This window comes from Gopherus flavomarginatus, chromosome 1 (genome assembly GCF_025201925.1).
Source record: "Gopherus flavomarginatus isolate rGopFla2 chromosome 1, rGopFla2.mat.asm, whole genome shotgun sequence".
NCBI classification, from domain to species: Eukaryota; Metazoa; Chordata; order Testudines; family Testudinidae; genus Gopherus; species Gopherus flavomarginatus.
In genome coordinates, this window is record NC_066617.1 from 271074070 (window position 1) to 271086476 (window position 12407).

At 41.9% G+C, this 12407-nt stretch overlaps 1 protein-coding gene across 3 annotated transcripts in view; it reads right to left on the bottom strand.

The window, feature by feature from the left end:
- Positions 1-12407, bottom strand: part of UBAC2 (UBA domain containing 2) — a 199957-nt gene that overhangs the window by 173083 nt on the left and 14467 nt on the right. The gene's annotated exons all lie outside the window — the stretch shown is intronic.

Genomic DNA, 12407 nt, shown 5'->3' on the forward strand with positions numbered 1-12407 from the left:
CAACCCACTAGTAAAAGTTAAACAAAAAAGAAATGTGAAGCAATGAATTTAAGGCTAAAAATAAAACAAAAACAACATCCCCCTCCCCAAGAATCTGGTCTAGACAGCGGCTCTGAAACACTGCACTCCATTCCATCTAAATAAGCAAGTATATCTGGGAGTCAAGGTCTCCCAAATACAGAAGTAAGGTATGGCACTAAGGCTAGTATTTGAAGAAGGTGGTGTAGAATGCTTTTTGCCATGTGAATGTCCAGGATGCAAGCAGGGGCAGCAAGTTATATTCTTTTGTGATGCTCGGGCTCCAGGAATATTCAGGGCTAGGGGCCCTGCTCCACCAATGTTTGGAGCCAGGTCTTTCCCTCAGTCCTGCCCGGAGCATCACCCAGCCCCCGGAGCATCCCTGCCTGATTGAAAATGGGTGGCTGCCTTGATGCTCTGTGCTGCTCTCCCTCACTTGCATTGCCAGCCGCTGCTGCCTAAGGCTAGGCTACAGCACATGAGCAGCACCAGTGGCAGGCTGATGCAGCTGGCTGCTGCTGCACCTGAGGAGCGGTAGGAAGAGCACACATGATTGGCAGACTTCCTTTCCCCTGGCACCCAGTGGGAAGCGACACCGAGGGTGCTTCAGCCAAGAGATGTCAGGACCTCACTCATCTGAGCAGCTTCTGGGGCTTTGGTGAGTGTCTGACCCTGGGATCGCGCCCCATCCCCCCCGCAGCCAACACTTCTACCCCATGTTGGGCAGGGGGCAGCCCCATCCCCCGTGAGGCTACAGTGAGAGGCAGCAAGGGAGGAGGCCACATGTTAGGGCAGCCCCCTACAACCCAGCACCCACCCACCACAGGGGAGGCAAGGGGGCTTCCTGAACCTGAGCAGCTGGGGCTTGGGTGAGTGTTGTTACACCCTGTGCCCCCCCTTCCCTCCTTCGCAGCCACCACTCCTGACCCACTCTGTGAAAGGGGTAGCCCCATCCCCCATGAGGTGCAGCAGCAGGGGAGGAGGCCACAAGTGGTGGCAGCCTCCCACCACCACCGACCACAGGGGAGGCAAGGAGACTTCCTAGACCTGAGAAGGGCCCTAGGAGCACGTGGCGTGACAGCGGTGTGAAGTGAGTGTGCTGCTGAGGGGAGGTCCCTCCTCCAGAGCTCACTGATGCCATCAGGGAGAGGGTTGTGGGGAGTCCTCTTCTTTGGCCCTAGCCCTGGGGCAGCCTGTCTAAACCCCACGCTCCTCATCCCCGGCCCCACCCCAGAGCCCGCACCCTCATAAGAACGTAAGAACAGCCGTACCGCGTCAGACCAAAGGTCCATCTAGCCCAGTGTCTGTCTACTGACAGTGGCCAATGCCAGGTGCCCCAGAGGGAGTGAAGCAAACAGGCAATGATCAAGTGATCTCTCTCCTGCCATCCATCTCCATCCTCTGACAAACAGAGGCTAGGGACACCATTCTTTACCCTTCCTGGCTAATACCCATTTATGGACTTAGCCACCATGAATTTATCCAGTTCCCTTTTAAACACTGTTATAGTCCCTGCCTTCACAACCTCCTCAGGTAAGGAGTTTCACAAGTTGACTGTGCGCTGTGTGAAGAAGAACTTCCTTTTACTTGTTTTAAACCTGCTACCTATTAATTTCATTTGGTGACCCCCTAGCTCTTGTATTATGGAAATAAGAAAATAACTTTTCCTTATCCACTTTCTCTACATCACTCATGATTTTATATACCTCTATCATATCCCCCCCCTTAGTCTCTTCTTTTCCAAGCTGAAGAGGCCTAGCCTCTTGAATCTTTCTTCATATGGGACTCTCTCCAAACCCCTAGTCATTTTTGCTGCCCTTTTCTGAACCTTTTCTAGTGCTGGAATATCTTTTTTGAGGTGAGGAGACCACATCTGTACACAGTATTCGAGATGTGGGCGTACCATGGATTTATATAAGGGCAATAATATATTCTCAGTCTTATTCTCTATCCCCTTTTTAATGGTTCCTAACATCCTGTTTGCTTTTTTGACCACCTCTGCACACTGCGTGGACATCTTCAGAGAACTATCCACGATGACGCCAAGATCTTTTTCCTGATTCGTTGTAGCTAAATTAGCCCCCATCATATTGTACGTATAGTTCAGGTTATTTTTTCCAACGTGCATTACTTTACATTTATCCACATTAAATTTCATTTGCCATTTTGTTGCCCAATCACTTAATTTTGTGAGATCTTTTTGAAGTTCTTCGCAATCTGCTTTGGTCTTAACTATCTTGAGTAGTTTAGTATCATCTGCAAACTTTGCCATCTCACTGTTTACCCCTTTCTCCAAATCATTTATGAATAAATTGAATAGAACTGGTCCTAGGACTGACCCTTGGGGAACACCACTAGTCACCCCTCTCCATTCTGAGAATTTACCATTAATCCCTATCCTTCATTCCTCGTCTTTTAACCAGTTCTCAGCCCATGAAAGGACCTTCCCTTTTATCCCATGACAGCTTAATTTACCTAAGAGCCTTTGCCAGAGCCAGAGCCCATACCCCCTGCACCCCAACCCTCAGCTCCAGCCCTGAGCCCCCTCCTGCACTGTGAACCCCTCACTCCCAGCCCCACCCCACAGCCCTCACCTGAGGGGAAAAAACACGCAACTTAAATTTGGCACTCAGTTTTGGGTGTGATCATGTTTAGCACAATACTTGATTATTTCACACCCTTTAAGGTATATAATTGGTTATATATGGTACAACAAAATATAATATATATAATATATTGAAGCGAGTGCTGCTTCTGACTTTCCACTTTTATTTTGCCCTTGTAATCTTATGGCACCGGCGCATTGTAGCTTCATTTTATCCCAGCAACAAATTCTTGATTTGTAGGACCAGTAATAATCAACAATGGATAAATTCTTAATAAAGTTACCCAGAGAAAAAGAAAAAAAAAGGATAATTCATCAAGTGACGCCTTCAGTTCAATACCCAGCTTTCAAACTGAAGTTATACAAAAAGATGCAGCAAATATACAAGATAAGAAAAGGAGTTTTCAGCAATCTTGGCTATCAAGATTTATGTGGTTGGAGTACAATAGTGAATTAGACACAGCTTTTTGCTCAGTCTGCAAAAACTGTCCTGAAAAGAAGATCTTAATATTTTCTACGAAGGCCAAACCAACATTTATTTCGTCTGGATTTCAAGATTGGAGACATGCATTGCATAGTTTTACATCACACAAAAATCCTGCTGTCACAAGGAAGCGGTAATGAAGTATGCTGCTCTGCAATCGCAGGTAAATGTTTCTGCACTAATAACAGCCAATTACAGAAAAGAATCACAATCAGCTAGGAATGGACTACACAAAATTTTTAACAGTGTTCAGTACCTAGCTCAACAAGGAATAGCATTACGTGGACATAATGAGAGTGATTCAAATTTGATGCAGCTCTTGTTGCTACGCAGTACAGATTCAAAGGAACTGAGACAGTGGCTTAGTCGCCGCACAAAACACTAATGGCTGTCACATGGGGTTATTAATGAACTAATATAAATGATGGCAATGATGGCATTAAGACAAATTGTGCAAAAGGTAAAGTCTTCAAAGCTTTATGCCACTATAATGATGAGATGACCAATTTGTCAAGAAAAGAACAAGTAAGTTTTTCTTTAAGGTTCTTTTCTAGTGAAGGCTAGGAGATTTATGAGGCGTTTATTGGGTTTTACCAAACTGACACAATGGATGCTGCTTCTCTTTTCAAAATTGTGGAAGATAAATTTCTCAGGTGTGATTTGCCCTTTTCTGATTGCCGGGGGCAATGTTATGACGGAGCCAGTAATGTGTCTGGCAAATTTACTGGGGTCCCAGCCAGAGTGAAGGATCGAGAGCTGAGAGTGGAATCTGTGCACTGTACTGCACATTCCCTTAATCCTGCCACACAGGATGCCCTACATAATATTCAATAATGTCATGTTATGTTTTCGATGGTGAAAGATCTCATCAATGTCTTCAGGGAGTCACCAAAGCGTACGACAGCATTCAGAAAGTTTCACAGTGAAGAGAAGCCTTCTTTACAATCACTGTGCCCAATAAGATGGACACTAAGGATCAGTAGCATTAAATCACTGCTCCACAGCTACGAGGCTATGATGAACTGCCTAGATGAATTTAGTTACCCTTCCGATGAATTTGACTCAAAATGTAGTGGATTCTCAAAGCAACTTCAATCTTTTTCAATGTACTTTACACTAACAGTTCTTGTGAAAGCAGTGGCTCCTGTAGAAGAAGCTAATGCAAAAATTCAAAGCCCAAATAGGTCATTGGCAAGCATTATGAAGAAAGTTGGCCTGTTGCAAGAGGTGTTGAGCAGGATATGCACTGACTCATCATACAAGCACTGCTGGGAAATAACAGCAGAGAAGGCAAGAAATCTTTACTTAGATGATCCAACGCTCCCGAGAAAACGCAAGCTACTGAGATGGCTCAACCATGGAAGTCTTCCTCACACCTTCAGTGACCCCAAAGAGTATTTTCATCAAATATATGTCAGGTCATTGATGCTTGCAAAGTTGCCTTTGAACAGAGGTTTTCAACAGAAAGCTTTATATTCACAGTAAAATTGGAGAAGCATATAACTGATACAGCAAATGGCTCAAAACAGGACATAGTTCCAACAGAAATATTGAATGATATTTGGAGACTGAGAAATTGCCAGCTTAATTTGGTGAGCGAAGTGAAGCAATTTCTGAAACAAAACGAAGGCTTGAGTGACATATTGTCAGTAGTTACAGTTCTCCTGAAATTATTTTACACAATTCTGACTACAACGTGCACCGCTGAGTGATAGTTCAGATGCCTACGCAGACTGAAAAATTATTTGCCAATGACAATGGGACAAGAATGTCTAAATCACTTGGCATTTCTGCACATTCATAAGAACTCTACCTCTGAATTGGACACTGCAAGTCTCCTGGATGACTTCATTTCAAGAACCAAACAATGACAAAAAGTGTTTGCTGCCTCCTGAAGAACATCGCAAAAGAAGGGGCTATATTTGTTTTAATTTAAAAAAGTATTTGCTTTTGAAGGGTACTGATCCAAGAGTGCTTGGTTGTTTCTGTATTCAAAAAAGAGTATTAATAAAATTGATATTCTTAGTTAAATAATTTTTTCTTAGGATCGTGATATTGTGCAATAAAGGGAAACTTAAATGCTTACTGTTTCCAGTCCATTTTTACATTATTTAAAAATATATATATCGGCTTACAAGGTGGGAGGGAGCGGCTTAGACCCATTCTGGGCACCACCAAAAATTATACAAACCTACTGCCCCTGTTAATGCAAGGGTAATCAGAAAACATTACAAACATAAGAGATGATGCTCAAAGGTCTTGAAGCACAACGGCACTCCCACAGTCCCACTAAAATGATAATTCCTTCAAATGTCAGGTCACAGCAGCATTTTAGTCATGGCTTACACACTAAGATGAGGAAGGAGAAATTGCAGCCAAATATTTGATAGGATCACTAAACATATGCTTCCCGGAAATGAATGGGCTCTTCAGAGAGCATCTCTCTTTTTTTCAAGCAGAAAGATATATTTCCATTCACCTCCTCTCCGCTCCCAACTGCAATTTAAATGCAACACAAAAATCATCCATGTTACTATTCCAGAAGACAGTCGCACACCATACAATTCAGTATAGGAAATTCCATTGGTCTCTACCTCATAATGGAAACTATTTTAAAAAATTTAGTTGCCACTTCCTTTAATAGTCATTATTATCCATTTTTATATTTAAACTGTGAAAACTTTTACACAATTACAATGAATCACAGAGAAATTATCACACTTTACTTATTAAAAGTTCCATGATATTCTAACTCTCCCCAAGCAGCACAAGTTTAATTAGCTACCATATGTTTGGGGTTCTCATTAGGACTGTGGGAGAAAGAGAAAGCACTGAAAAGTTTTCATTGGAATTAATCTATTTTTCTAGTCTCCCTAAAACAAAAGTCTGAAAGTATTTCATTTCTGAGTAAAATTTAAAACACACACATGCACACTCACTAACTAGAGATATAAATCAAAATATTTCTACCAAAAACAAAAGAAACTGTGGAATAAGCAGTGAAGCACTGAAGTCTGCATGAAAAACTCCAGTTCAGAATAAGTCCACTGAATTTTACACTAATCTAAGCATCAGGGCCCTACCCTTCACAAATAATAGTAAGAGAGCTTTGATGACACATACTGGATCAATGAAATATTCCACTAGTCAGACAGAAATATGGTTCCAGGATCCTGTTCAGAACTGAAATTACTCAGAGATGACTAATGACTTTCCAGAATTTGTTCAAGCCAGCAGCAGTGTCCTCCTATTATTAAAGGGATGGAATGAAAAACATAAGACATAATTTCCAATGACCCTGCAAAAACCTACCACTGCCACAAAACATTACCAAGCCAACTGAAATACCCGGGTTCAGAAAGTGACTCCTGCTCCCAGTTAGTTCCTTAGCTCCAGGCATAGAGTATACACTACAAGAATACAGGTGATGCTGGTGTCACCACTTTACAGCATATTTTGAGGACTGATTCACTGGCAAATGCAAACAGTGAGAAGTGACACAGTTGCAACAGGTTTTTTCAGCAAAAATTTGGGAATCAACTATAAATGTGGGGAGCCGCATAGTGACCTAATGGTTAACATTTGCACTATCAAGTCAAACATCTAGATTACATCCTGCTCTTGTGTTCCCCAGGTCAGAGGGGCTTGGGAGCAGAGCTGTTTGAATTTCGGGGATTTTGGTTCACAGGGAATTTCAGAATTTAATAATATGCTTTCATTCCAATTTTGGAACAAAAGCAAATTTACCAAAAGTGTCCTGAAAAACCAGATATCCCCAAACTTTCCATTTAAGAAACACTGAAATATTCTGTTCCTGAAATGAAATGCGAAACAGATATTCTTGACCATTTCAGGGCTGTTAGTCACTCAGTAGCAGAGGTGGAACTGACAGCAATATCAATTTCACAGCTGGTAGGCTCCCTTAATCCTAGTAGCTCCCAGAGTCTCCACTACAGCCAGAGATCCCAGGGCTGCTGCTGCAGTGCAGGGAGTCTACCAGCTTTCAGCTTCCTGGCTCCCGCCAGGGACCTATAGGCTGGCAGAGCTTCTGTGATGGTGTGAGGAGCTTGCCAGCTGGAGGAGTGGTCCCCGGAACACAGACAGGTTTCCAACAGAAACCTGCCTATGTTTTTGTGAAAGTTTTGTCAAATTTGTAACAGATTTGGCAAAACATTTTACTATAACTATGGATACGATTTTGTCACAGTAAAATTAGGCAAAATTCACAGAACAGTCATGGTAAAAATGTACAAAACCAGGGTATGGTCAGGGCGACAAAAAAATGTGTAACAATTTAACAATAAAGTATTACAGTGTAACGAAGAGGCGTTGACACTGACCCACAGACTGGGTGGCCTGCTGAGATGAGTCTGAGGGTGAAGGTGGCACTCCCTCCCCGAGCCCTGCCACCTGGGGCTGAAGCCCGAATGGGGATGAAGCCAAAGCCAAGGAACTCATGGACTTCTCTTAAAGATACAGAATCCAGGACCTCCATGAGAAAATCATATCCATAACTATAACAAAACAGGCATTTTCCAGCTATAATATGTTTCATTGGAAAATTTCTGACCAGCTCTACTTGGGAGTGCTGCAGAGGCAACAGATTTGGCTCCTGAAGAGGTGACCATTTTTATCCATTCTTAAAAAGATGCTTCTAAGCTTGGAAGCAAGTCCCCTCCCATTTGTTCCTTGTTTAGAAAGTTGTAGACTACAACTAAGGCTACCAAGTGGCAAGATTAAATTCGTAAGGAGCTCAGGGAGGCACCATTAAAAAAAGATAAAGCAGAACCTTCAACATTTTGTTTTTAAAGAAATTTTTTTCAATGGAAAATGGAACAGAGCTAAATTCAGCCAACACACAAACTCATCTAGCCATCCCCCTCTTTGTCTCCAACCACAGAACGTATAATTTTCTTACTATTAGCAAGCACAGCACTGCAGGAAACATGGGGTCTAACATGTTCCACACTAGCTTCCTGGTACTACTGAACAAAATATGAAGTAATATTAAACCAAGGAATAATCTAATGTTTTAGGTTTGGGGGGGATTTTATTATTTGCACAGTTGCCTGTCAGTATGCATACTACACTATAGCTTTGTGTGTGTTGTGCAAGTAGCAAGCACAACAATCTGCTCTAGCTGTGGGGATTTTTAGCAGCCTAGCAGCATACATGTCAGAGCACTACATGGCTCACTCGGGGGTAAGTGCAGGTGATGTTCCCGTAGTAACCCCTAGGAAAAGGTTCAAAGGATAGTAATATTTGGGAACACCAGAAATATCTGAGACTTTTAGCAACAGGTCCTGTATCTTAGGAACCCCTTTATTAAATGACCCCGAATTCACCCCACTAACCTTACCCAAGGCCCCAGTGGCGCACAACAATTTTCAAGACAATCACAATACTCACATGGATTTTTTTTAAATGGCTCTTACACAGAAAGCCTGGCTCCACCTTAACTATACTGTGACAAGAACTGCCCCATAATATAGTAACAAAATAAATTCAGGTTGAGCTACAATTACCATTTCCTTACCTTACACTACACTTGGTCTAGATATTTGAAAATGCAACCACTCAGTACCTGGCAATCAAAGTAGATTAATCATATAACTGAACACTTCTTAGGGATGGAATCAACTGATTACTTTTAGGAAATAGGTTTCAGTGGTAGCTGTGTTAGTCCGTATCAGCAAAAAAAACAAGAAGTCCTTGTCACACCTTAGAGACTCACAAATTTGTTTGGGCATAAGCTTTCTTGGGCTAGAACCCACTTCATCAGATGTATCCTGTATCTTTTATTTCATACATCTGATGAAGTGGGTTCCAGCCCAAGAAAGCTTATGCCCAAATACATCTGTGAGTCTCTTAAGAGCCACAAGGACTCCTCGGTTCTTTTGTTTTCAGGAAATGTACTCAAGCTCTTCAGTTTAGCCACCAGAAATATCTGAGACTTCCATAATGCTCTCAGCAACAGATGCTCCCAAACAAATTTTAACTGCTTTTCCTTCCATATCACCAAGAAAACCTATAGAATCTACATCTCAAGCTTACTTGTAAACAGCATGTGTGCAGCTTACAATTCAGCAGCAACTGCTCATTCAAATTCACACTCATCATTATCTCCTCTTCTTGATGACTGAATTGGTCATTTTAAATATTTGGAGTGTTTATTAGTAGTTTAACTTTTAATAGAGCATTTAATTTGTTATATTTTATTTGAATTTTATTATTTTTAAATTACCTTTTGTTAGGCACCCGGAGGCTTTGGGATGTGAGATTCAATATAAATCAGAACTAATTATGAGTGCCATTCCCATGAACATTTACAATGACAGGAATAAATACAAAGATCAAGCATCCTCCCTAAAGCACAGAATCAACAATCCACCAGGTAAAAAGTCTTCAATTTAGATTTAAAACAATGGACTTTGACAGACATATGAATGTAATTTTCATTTATTTTCAGTAGATATTAATTTATCCATTCCACCACATTTGATGGTTTTCTGTAACAACTCTTTTCCTTTCATTAAAAGTTTGATATTCTGATTACACTATTGTATATAACCATGGCTTATGTTAGGGGAAAAAAATAACGTTTTTTAGCACGCTATTTTCTACAAATTTAATTCTCTTCCTGCTCTCCCTATGATTTGCAGCACAATTTTGTCTGAGGTTTAGTTATCAAACATTTCTGCTAGAGAAGGCAGAGGCTGCAGCATGTGAACTTGGAGGGACAAGGCTGGGAGGGATGGGGGGAAAGCAGTATTAGGATAAAAGTCACTTGTAAGCCTGAATAAGGCATGGATTAGACACTTTGATCTATATATTATGTAAAAATAAGAGGGCCAAGGATTCTTGGGCTGTATTTTCACTTTGGCTTTACATAAGCTACTTCACCCATGTTATATGTTGTCTTCAGATACCATGGATGGAATTACAGCCTTATAAATGCAGTCTCCTATTATTTATTCTGTTTACTCTAAACTAGTTAAGGAAAAAGAAAGGATTTAAAATACAATGAACAAACGCATTAGTGTTTTAATCTAAATGGAATCATTCAGTTATCTAACGTAATAGATGGAGAGAACAGTTTAAAGTAACTAATTCATAAGCACTAATTACCGCTAGCAAGAGTCATTGATCATCTTCCTGTCACTATTACAGAAATGAATAAAAAAAATTGCAGCACAGAGCAACCACTTAGATTTACAGGGGAATATATCTGAAACATATTTCAATAATTATTAAATTATATTATACATTATTTATACAGACTCTAACATAGTTTAAAAGAACATGTGAATAAGTCAAACTCTATTTGAGTGTGTCATGAGGTGACACTGGCCCCTTTCAGACTGGTCAGCTGACTCCCGCACTTGCCCCAGTTGGGCTATAAGAGAAGGCACCTGGGCAAATCATGCCTGACAGTCAGTCAGGAAAGGGGCAGAGAGAGTAGACATGGGGCTCTCACTACTTGCTCCCTGGAAATAGGGAGACAGGTTAGAAGCCAGGAGGCTAGGTAGTGGGAACAGGAGCAGCAGAAGCAGGAAGTTCCCTGGGAGTGGCTGCCAGAGTTCCTACAGAGGGGAGGCCTGGGAACCTGTTGGGAGAAAAGGATCTCCAGGGAGAGAGCACTGGGAGGCAGTACTTCTCAGTTAACACACTATGGGAGAATCCTGCAATAGGCCCCAAAGGAGAAGGAACTGAGAGAAGCAAAAGGGAAAATCCCCAAGAACTGTGTCTGTGAGGGGTTTCACCTATGTTTCAGGGTTTGCCTACACTTGCAGCTGTACAGCGCTGGGAGTTAAAGCTGTCTTCGTACAGCTGTGTAGGGAAAGCGCTGCAGTGTGGCCACACTGACAGCTACCAGTGCTGCAGTGTGGCCACATTTGCAGCCGTGTTGGAAGTGGTGCATTATGGGCAGCTAACCCAGTGTTCAAGTGGCTGCAATGTGCTTTTCAAAAGAGAGGGGTCGGGTGGAGTGTGACAGGGAGCGTGGGGGAGAGAGAGTGTGTGGATTTTTGGAGCTGACACACTGTCAGCTCCCCGCCTTGCAAATTCCGACCACTTCTCCCACCCCTCTCTCATTCACTCTTAAATGCAAATAGTTTTCAGACCAGATAAGCGGCTGCTCCCACGGACTCCCTCCCACCCCCGTGCTGTTTCTCTCCTCAAGCCAACACTAGCTGTGGACATTCCTTGCCTGCCTCTGCTCGAGCAAACAATTGCTGTGTTTGTTTTTTAGATCAGCAGCTCTGGGAGTCCCCAGTTCACAACAAAACAAAGAGAGACATCATAACAAAACAAAGAGAGTTCTTTACTTAAAAGCATTATGGGAAGGTTCTGGAGGTCAGTTACAGCATAGTAAGTTTAATCACTGTTTACACTGGCACTCCAGCGTTGCAACAGCAGCGCTGTTCTGTTTATTCCTCTCATTGAGGTGGAGCACATGCAGCGCTGTAGCCAGGGAGATATAGCACTGTAAAGCCACCACCAGCGCTGTAATTCTCAAGTGTAGCCAAGCCCTGAGAAATAAAGCACCTGGAAAAGACTTTGGGTGTAGTAGTGGATCCTTTGTGGGGAAGGGCCAGAACCTTACAGTGTGGTTCTTAGAACATTTTCTCGTCTCCTATCTACACAAGAAAATGATTGTAAAGAACTGGTATAATACTGTAGGTTCTCTAGACCAACCAGAACAGCCATGTTACCAAACTGTTACAACTCTAGTCTTCTGATGGCCATGCGTACACTTGGAATTAAAAAAAAAAAAATCCCATCAGTGATAACTCTAAACTAGAGAAGGCTCCAGCAGCTCCTGGCATTTTTACCACTGTGCCTATGCCACAAGATGTTCGAACCTTTACTGCACTAGAGGTCACCGGTGTGAATTTTTTTCTCTAAAAATTCCAATTGTATCCATGGCCATAAAAAAAAAATTGCAGGTGGTAACATAATTTGGTACAATAGTAATACATGGTTTAGTCTCGTCTACATAGGCAAGTCCAAATCATTAGGGAACTACCACATTCCTAAACTGACAGAATTTGTAGTGTGGGTTTTCCTTTAATATGTGAATAGTGTCACAGGCATAACATTCCATTTTTGGTTCAGAATGCCTTTTCATTCTAACCCTCTGTTTTCATTCACTTCCTACTTCCTCTCTCGGTCCAAGATTATCTTAGGTTTAGAAAGTCAGAAGGAATTTTATTCATTAGATTTAAAGTTATTCACCCATATGAGTGTTTTCACTAGCTGATGCATCTCTGATGTGCTCTTTAAAAATGTTTTTACTTC